This window comes from Dendrobium catenatum, unplaced genomic scaffold (genome assembly GCF_001605985.2).
Source record: "Dendrobium catenatum unplaced genomic scaffold, ASM160598v2 fragScaff_scaffold_659, whole genome shotgun sequence".
Lineage (NCBI taxonomy): Eukaryota > Viridiplantae > Streptophyta > Magnoliopsida > Asparagales > Orchidaceae > Dendrobium > Dendrobium catenatum.
Window position 1 is genome coordinate 1,534,138 of NW_021319121.1, and position 10,463 is coordinate 1,544,600.

Genomic DNA, 10,463 nt, shown 5'->3' on the forward strand with positions numbered 1-10,463 from the left:
CAACTAGCTTTTGCCTCGAGATTCGTGCCCGATCAAGCTAATTTTGCATGACGTATCAAATAATAATAATAATAATAATTACTGGTTTTATATTAATCTCCAAATATCTTTTATATGATAGCTATCAAAATTTATAAATGTTTATAATACTCATAATAATTTTTTTTCTAAAATTTAGTTTTTTATATTAATTTTTATATAATAATTTAATAAATACTTTAATGATCGCAAAGGCAACAAGGCAGAGGTGTAAAAATGGGCTAACATATCAGGTTCAAGTTTAACCTTAATTCAGTCAACTAGAACTCAACTTATTTAATAAATAAGTCAAAATGATCAACTTGGTCAGATAACTCATTTTAATTAAAAAAAAGTATCAATTATAGAATTTAGGCAAATTGATAAATAATAATAATATGATTATACCGAGTAAAAAATTTTAAATAAAAAACTAAACGGATCATTCGAGGGTCAAAATCAAATTCGTAGCCAGCCTGAACAGACCCTTTAATAAGCAGGTTAGAATTCTAGACCGGTTTATTAAACTGTTCAACTTAAATCGAAAATTATTTTTATCGGGTTGAGCCGAATTTACGGGTGAGGTCATTTTTTGACATCTCTAAAAGAGGGCATCATTACATCACTATCTTACATTATAATCTAAAGTCTAAAGTTTAAACGGTGAAATATTTATATTCGAAAAAAAATATATATAAAAAAAACAAGACAGTCGTAAAGCTCATGGAGAGATGTGAAATTTGAATTTGATCATTCATTAACAAAGTCTAAGCACCATATTTTTACATTAATAACTGTTAATTATATCATTAAATTTTTCATTAATGATTTTTAGGATCATAAATTGTTATGGATTTTAATTACTCAAATGGAGGACTGATTCTTATATTCAATAGGGTTTAACAGATAATCGTAAATAATATGCTGGCTTATGTAAAAGTGGTTAATTTTTTTTAATGATGGTCGTTTCTGCGTTATTTTTAAATTATGATATTTAATAAAATTATCATTGCTTATTAGTCATTTTAGGCTTAGGTCGATTTTCTAATTTCTTCTTAAAACAGTTTTTTAGTACAAATAATTTAATATTTGTACTACAAAAGCTGTTTTAAGAAGCAATAAAAAAGCAGTCCCAAATCAAGCTTTAGTTTGGGACATCTTTTGATCATTGGCCTTTCGCTATTTAAAAAAAATTGTGCTAGAAAGCTTCTATGAAAAGCAAAAAAAAAAAATTATAAATGAAGTCTTAGGATTGTGACAACTTTTATTTTTTGTAAAAATGATTAGAAAGCAAGCTATTATAGGAAAAACAAATTTTTTGAAAGTTACTATAAAAAAGCTTCGTAGCATAGAAATTCCTTAAAAGCGGCTAAAAAAAATAGCTAAATAAAAGCTATAATTATGATCTGAAAATACAAAATAATAAGAAAGTTGTCTCAAACGAAAACCTTTAACCTTTTTACTACTCAATTATATTAAGATTTATATTGATTTACTCATCAATTAATTTTGTCATTCAGATCAAAATTTTGATCAGATGGAATTTAAAAGTCTTGAATATGCTTTGAGATTAGTGTAATATATAAGTAATTAATATTACACAAATCTCAAAGCAGATCCACGAGCTTTGAGCCCATCTTGATTATTTTGATTGGAATATCTTGACACATATTTTTCCGCATCGGTTTTAAGCTAATTCCAACCATTTAATTCATTGAGGGCGAGACTTTGGATTAGATTGGATCGTTTAATTGAAGTCATTAGCAACATTAGCTAATAGTTAATCATTATTTCAAGAAGAATGATTTTCTTGCACGATCTTTAAAGATATAGATTCAGAGATATAACCCAAAATATCATATTGTTGGCTCAGAGTATGTGAATTTTATTTATACTCTTATTTATCAAAGCATAACATATAATTCTCATTAAAAAAAAAAGGGGCTCAAAATCATATTGAATATGCTTTAATATTAGTGTTGTTGCGCGCTAGTATATTCACGGTGGTAGAGTGAGAGAATTTTTCGTCCTAACAATGCACGAATATCCAACATATAAATAGATGGTTGAAAGAGAACATAGAAATACCATAAATTTTTTACGTGGAAAATCGGAAAAGGGAAAAATCGCGGGGCTTGTCTTAGACGAGAAGATTTCACTAAATTTGAGTGAATTATAAAGGTTGACTTGTCCCTTAACTTCGAGGCTGTGCAGTTGCAATAGTTTGGATAGTTGATCGGACTCCGTATGGATACTCAGGAGTTTGTAATGACCGTGATCAAGTGGAAGTCTGATTGCGTGCGGCAGCTAAGAGGTGATCTAACGATGGTCAGGCGGAAGTCCAAAGGCAGTCGGATGGAAGTCCGACGAAGATCAAGGCAAAAGTCCGATGACGATCAGGGCTGAAGTCTGACGGTGGTCGGCAACTGAGCGGTTGTCTGACGATGGTCGAGTATAAGTCTGGCAACAATTGTATACAAGTGCAAGTCCGACGAAGATCAACGATCGAGTGGAAGTCTAAAAAAAATTTTGTATTAAAAAACTACATTAGTAAGCAGTAAGAATACTATCCCAAACAAAATCTTAGTTAGTACTTTCAAGAAAGAGTTTGCTAAGTGCTAATGTTTATTCCAAACTAATATTCAGCATAGCAGGTAAATAATGTATGTAAAAAAGGGTACTCTTATGCGTAATACGATTAGTAAGTCAAAATACTATATTATTTTTAAAAATAAATTGATTAATTAAGATATTATATTTTTATTATTTGCTAGAATAGTCGGGATAGTAGAAAGAGTTTTGCATTCAAATCTTGTCTGAAGATCTCACACAGATAAAAAAATTTCAGACGAAATAATTAAATTTTTATGTCAAAAATCTAGAAAAAGAAAAAATAAATCGTTGGACTGGAGATAACTGAAATAGTCTACTAAGCATGGTAGAGATTATTATGTGTGGGGTTCGGACTCAGAAAATCGTTTGATTTTGTGACTGTGAAATATAAAAGCACAGGAAAAACGCAACGGTGAACAAGAAATGTGTTTTTACTATTTACAGTCCCACAACCGAACGATTCTCCGGGTCCGAACTCCGCTCGTAATAATCTCTCCAACACTTGAAATTATAGTAGTTTACTATCCCTCTTAACTGGACAATACAAGATTATAAAGAATATATGCTAGCTTAATCTCCAGTTATTATACTAGAGAATGGCTGGTGAACCGAATCCAAGCCAACCTACTAGCAACTAGCATGACACAAACACAACCCATTAACTCATTTTTTATTTAAAAAAATTATAGCTTATTAACTAAAAAGTTTATGATATTTAATAAAACATAAGAAGATTATATCCACAAGAACAAAATTTAAGAAAATATTAAACGGATCATTTTTTAGTCAAAAATGGATTTATAGGTCAACCTAAGCTCAACCCGTTTAATAAATGGATTGGAAACCTGAACTGAAACTAATCCTGACACCTTTATTAAACGGGCCAAGTCAAACTTGAGTTTTTCTGATCCAATTTGGGTCAGGTTGACGAGTCAGATCACTGTTTGGCGCCCTTAGATGATGATGATAATGAGCAAATGATTGAGTATAATAGTGAAGAATGGTTAGTGTTAAATAAAATAGCTTCTTTTATATAATTTGTTATCCCATTATTTTTATGTAAAATTAGTAAATCGACCTTATTTATCAAGAAGATTCCATACGCAGTTTATCAAAGTTAACAACATCGGCCAAGCTACATATTCCTACCACTTAATAACCTTTTTTTTCTATTGATTTTTTTTTTTTTTTTTTTTTTTATTGATTTTTTTTTTTTTTTTGAAACTTAGTAATCCTTTTATTCTTCCTGTTGAATTTTTGGTCAGACCAGACCAATGCTGCCCATGATTAGGCTGCATATCCCATAATTTTGCTGCATATGAAGATTTTTTTTTGTCTATTTAGCATCCTCTATTGTTGCATGCTATGTCGGGCACGAATCTCAATACACATGAATTAAAAACTTTTAAAAGTAAATTTGGGATCATTCAAACTCCAATTTTAACAAACTTATAGTCGAATTGAATATCTTAAGGAGACGCACCCAACAACAACAAAATTACTCCAACCTAAACCCAAATGGATGCAAATCAAGGGCCAAATGCCTATTTAGAAGCTTTTGAATATTAATTGAATGATCAAATGATATCAAAATATGACATGCTTATAGTTGAATCGAGTTGGTTGACGAGATGAATTTAACAAGCCCAAGATCGATCGTCGAATTCTGATATCATTAAGGCACCCAAATGCTCAATAAATGCTCTATGATCAAAAGAATCACTGCGAGTTGTCTGATTGAACACTCCCAATTTACCCTTTTTCTTCTCCCTATTTACTAGTCATGCCGCCCCCAAAAATATTATAAATAGCCCCTCATTCTTCACATGAAGGGGGAGGAAGAAGGGAGAAAGCTTGAGATCTCTCTTGCACACTCCATCTAACGTCTCTCTTGCACACTCCATCTAACGCTGTCATTGCTGGCGAACTTCTGTCAATCACCACCTGGTCGTTGATCCCCACTGAACCACCTCATGGTTGTTAATTGTCAATGGATTTCCACTTGGCCACCAACTACCGCCGGTCTTTTGCCGACTATATTTCCGATCACCGTTGCCTACTAACTATAGTCCTTCTGACCCCCGTCCCCCGTCGACTACAGTCTCTCCGACCTCCGTCACCTACCGACTACGATCACTCGAACCACCTTTGTCTAACTACAGTCCTTCCAACCATTGTCATCTGACTAAGATCATTTCTGACTATCATCATTTGAATACGACCCTACCAACCAAACAAATTGGTCAATATTAACTTGAGAACTTATCATGTCATTATCTCACTATGTAATGTGCTCTCTACAATATATATATTTTTTAAGCCAATGCCCTCCTCCGATGAGGGTTATTATTTGTAATGAACCACAAACACTAGTAAACTTATTTTGATTGGGCAAGGCCCTATAATTTTTCCCCTTTTTAAGGATTTTTACGTAAAAATTCTATTATCTCTTATGAACATTGCACCATTCTCTTCTATATGTCTCTGTGTTTGATTTTCGTACAAGCCTAGAACGCTAAATTTTATATATCTTTACCGCCACGAATATTTCACGACACAATATTACTCTTATATATGTACTAGAAAAACAAAACATAGATATCTGGCAATCACATGCATGCTCTCTTTAATTTGTCCATGGCTCCATGCCCTAAGCAAATTAATCTCATGAAAATATAATCAATAAATGAAAACTTCTATGTGAGAATCACCTCTAAGAAGGCTAATAGTTGGTAGGAGGAGAGAAAGAGAGAGAATAGATGTAGGCCTAAAAAGAGCTGAGAATGGATCATTATTTATTTGAATTTTTTAATCTAGTAGAATAATCATCTTAACTAATTTATACATGTAGCTAAATAAATAAAGTTGTACAAAATTCTAAGAAAAGAAATCATTTTTTATTTCATCTCTAAGGTTATGCATGACTCAATCTTATTTTTTTCACCCTAAAAAAGGGTTGATTCTGACTTCGTTTGGGACAGCTTTCTAAAATAGCTTTTTATTAAAAAAATTCTTAAATCAATTTTTTTTGTATTATAAAGCCGTAAGAAAACTGTAACAAACGAAACCTCTGATCATATCAGAGGTCAGAGAGAGAATATGCTTTCCATATTATTATTATTTTTATTTAAACTACTAATGTTGGTAAAAGTTAGAATTTTATTCAACTCATTCCATTAACTATATAGTTAAATGTGAATGAGTTCAACAACTTGGCATAGATGTTTGATTTTATTTCTTAAAATTAAGCTCATTTATCAAATATAAACCACTTGAGAAGAAACTAAAGTTGCAAACCACTTGCTTTGGGGGCGTGTATGCGCTGTTCTGTGCGATTCTTTAGGGATAAAAAGTAAAAAAATAAAAAGCCTAAGAGTAGGTCCTTACCACACTAACTACCACTTATGGTCTACTCCTTAGCAATTATCCTGTTTTTTTCTTATCCTTGTGGCTTTATCTGTTTTGAAGGAACTTTTATTACGTCCGGTGTAAGGACGTAGAGGAACATCCGGTTGGAGGTAAAATTCTGTAAAAAAACTCGGTATTTGTTTGGTACAATTAGGTATTATTTGATATTAACGAGGAATACCGTTCTTTGAAGTCCAATACCGAGTTATACCGAGCTGTGCCGAGAAATACCGAGTTGTACCGAGTTTTTCCTAGGAAAAACTCGGTACAACTTTTGTATAACTCGGTATTTCTCGGTTTAGCTCGGTATAACTCGGTATTGGGTCTTCAAATGATGGTATTCCTTGTTATTGTTTGGTATTGCTCGGTATTTGCTCGGTACAACTCGTTTTTTGACGGGATTTGGCCTCCGACCGGATGTTCCTCTGCGTCCGGTCGGAGGACGTAATAATTGTTCGTTTTGAAGGGTCAAAATATCTTAATGTTAGATTTATTAAAATGAACTACAAAATTACTTAATATATATTAAAATTAATATAGTTTAGGATATTATATCTTAGTATAAAATGGATGGCTTTGAACTCATCTTCATACATTTTATATTATGATATTTTTGATTTGTTATTTTTTTGGGTATTTTGGTATGTAATTGTAATTTTGTGAAATTTAGTTTCATATAATACATTTAAAACATACATTTATATAAAAAAATAAGTGATTAATTCTTATTCATAATTTTTTTTTATTATTTTTTAGAATAAGACATTATCTTGATCAATGGTGGAATATACTTTATTTTAAATCTCCTTTGATTTACATTTTTTAAAAAAAGTGGAATCTAAGATAGTCCAGATTGAGTTCATATTAGCTCAATGGATCAGGTGAATTTACCATCTAATCAATTCAAGGTTAAAGCAATGCAAAGAATTCAAAAAAAACTTGTCTAACTACTTTGTCATAGAGGCCAATTAGGCAAACTTCTCTCGGGCATTTATATTCAAAAGTTTTTAGTCTGACAGACCCCAGTGTTCTACTAAGTATCATTGTATGGAGATTTTAGTATAATAACTCGCTAGGATTTGACCGATAAAGATGAAGTTGACCAATAACGTCATCTAAAACTGTCATTATTTAAAAGTTATTAAAACATATCTAATGAAATCGGAGAGTTATAGCTAGCAAATATATATTTCATGACAAGTCAATATTAGGCTTTTATAAATATGATGTTATTCAATATCAAGTATTATGTAACAATATTATTAAATAAAATACAAATGTAGTCTGTAAACCTTATGAAATGAAAGATAGAACAATATATATATAATATGAAAAAGAACAAAACCAAAATCTATAATCCAAATGAATTTAAAGGATTAGATTCCCACCTAATTCTGTGAAAAATTGCTTGGATAAACATCCATTGCAAGCCAATTTCTTAACCAATCATGGTGCTCCTAAAAGGAATAACTTTAAATCTCAATAGAGAGACCAACACAAAGTCTTCATATTAGCCCTCTATCAAAAGGACAAGAAGGGCAAAATGGGAAACTCAAAATGATAGGGTAGGATCATAGATGATGCAAAATCAGGAAAATAATTCAAGTGGGGAATAGTAATGTCAACTTTGCCCCTCTTTATCTTCTCCTCTTTCTTTACTAATATAGAAACAAAGTAAAATGCTCTTTGGGGTATGAGGCATAATGCCATAGATACCCTTTGGTTATGCAAAAGGAACATTGCATAATTGAGACACAAATTTTCAATTATTAATGTGATATATAATATATATGCTATGTATTATTCATTTATTTATTTCTCTAAAAAGAAACCATTTATAGTTATATTTTAAGTATTATGATATAAAAAATATGAATAAATTATTTGAATTTCTTTTATGAAATCACCATTAGCTTCACAAGTAAACAAAAAGCATAATAATAAAAATAAAAATAATTAAAAAAAAAAACTCTTTTAATATAAGCCTATAGTTAATTAATTTAAGCACATGCAATAAGAATAGAGTTATTGGCAATTTGGTGGACCAATCAAAAGCAATTTTATAGTGTGATGAATTTGGTGGATGAATATGTAGACAATAGAACATTCAAAATGTCATCATAATTGGCCCATATGCTTCCTCATTTGTCATGCTTCAATTGTACATATTTATTATTTTTATTTATAATATTAAATTAATTAGATGAATAATGAAAAAATCAATAGGGGCCAATATATTAATGAAAGTCTGATCCACTAAGTGATCAGACTAATTAAAAAAATTTGAGTATTGTTATGTTAAATTAACAACCCATTTGACTTCACATTTTGTTAAGTTTAGGGGGTGTATTTATCAAGATTTATCATTTTAATTATATTCAATTAGCTTGATGGTTTACATTGGGCTAATGTCTTGATCACCTAGCTTTGGGTGATTATTGGACGGTTCGGATTGGGTTGGATCAGGTTAAAAGACTTTGGAATTATCCAAATCTAGCGAGGCTTTATAATCTGTAGTTCAAACTAGCTTGAGCCCAAATGATGAATATTCATTTTTTCATTCATTGTTGTCGATTGCTACTTGAGGTTTTATATATTTTTTTTGTAAATCATTTTTAACGACTTATGTCTATGTGATATCTTAGGTTTACGGCTTTTTTTTTATAATTTCATAATACTAATTAAATTTACTTAGTTAAGTTGTACACATTCAAAGCATTAAGTCTATTTTCAATTAAGTTATCTTTAATATATGTCATTTAAATCATTACTTAATTAATCATGTTTAATTATGCAAAACATTTATCTTAATATTAATTTTTATATCACACACAACTTAGATATTGACTAGGGATGCCCAAATAGGTTGATAGGTTAGGTTAGGTTCCAACTCAAAATTGATTCAATATGAATCCAATCAATATGAACTTAACTCGTTTAATAAACAGGTAAAAAAAAAAAAATTTGAACCCGCTCCATTGACCCTTTTTTGTTAAATTTTTTTTAATAACTTATTATCTACAAAGTTTATGTTATTTGATAAAAAAATAAGAACATCATACCTACAAGTAAAAGAATTTAAGGAAAAAATATTAAACTAGTCATTTACAGGCAAAAGTGAATCCGTAAGTCAACCCGAACCTGACCCTTTTAATAAACAGTTTGAAATTCCAAACCCAAACCCCACTCATGTTTTAAAAAGGCCAACCTGAATCTGGGGTTTTCAGATTTAGTTGCCAGGTTAAGTCATTTATTGATACCCTTAATATTAATAACTTTTTACTATTCAACATTATTATCATACAATATTATCAGCCTAATTTCAATTTAATAAAAAATTTTGATATCCTCTTTTCATATGATACTCCTAACACTTTTTTTTTTCATTTTAATTACTCAATCTTAATCTAAAAAACACATCCTTACTAAATCTAAAATACTTAAACATATCACATCTAAGCATTACATTATCTTTTAAAAATATTAATTAATAAATATTAAATTCAAGCCCACTAAAATAATTTTAATTTTTCACTTTATTCAAAAACTAAATCACAAATAAATAAAAAAAACTTCTACACCCTATTTTATTTTTTTATAAATATATCCATAAGTATTAATCCTTAATAAAAAAATCTATTTTCATCTATATATAAAAAGCATAAACCAAGATATTTCATTTTAATTAGACTTTATAAATATTTTCATAATAAATACAATAGCAACACATAATTGACGAATCTTAAATTATTAAATGTGACAAATGGGTACATGCATGAAATCTTATTCTAATCAAATGGATAATGGATGGCCCTTAAAAATAATTAAAAAATCCAAAGGTGGGTGCAAATGAGAAAGGCACACGCTTCTTATCCTTTGGGAGCATTAAAGGGTGTGATAATTATTAATTTTCTTAGTTTGGCTTTTGGCATTTAATGTAATCACTGTATTAGAAGTTAAATGGCCCCTTAATCATGTCAATGATGTCCTTTTCATGGGATATTTGAGCCATATATTCTTTTGGTTCCATTATTATTAGGACCACTAAAAATAATTTAAATTGAATTTTATTTGAAAATCTTTTAATTTTGTTTTCATTTTAAATTAATTGGAGTTTTTTTTTTTAAGTTTTAATTTGAGCAATTTAAGTTTTTTATGTTTTTGTTTTTAAAAGCTCACAAAAATGCTTTTGTAAAAAATAACTTTTTAAAGAAAAATAATTAAAATAATGGCAAAAAAAAGTCTTTCCAACACATATTTTTCGGTTATTTCGAACGTTTGAGAGGAGCAATTATTAGGTCCTTTCACTGGATGTAGAGGAAGGTTCGATTTTAGGCAAAAATAGGTCAAAAAGTGCAAATACCGAGTTTTTCAAAAAACTCGGCATTTTTTCAAAAAACTCGGTATTTGCACTTTTTTAGGCA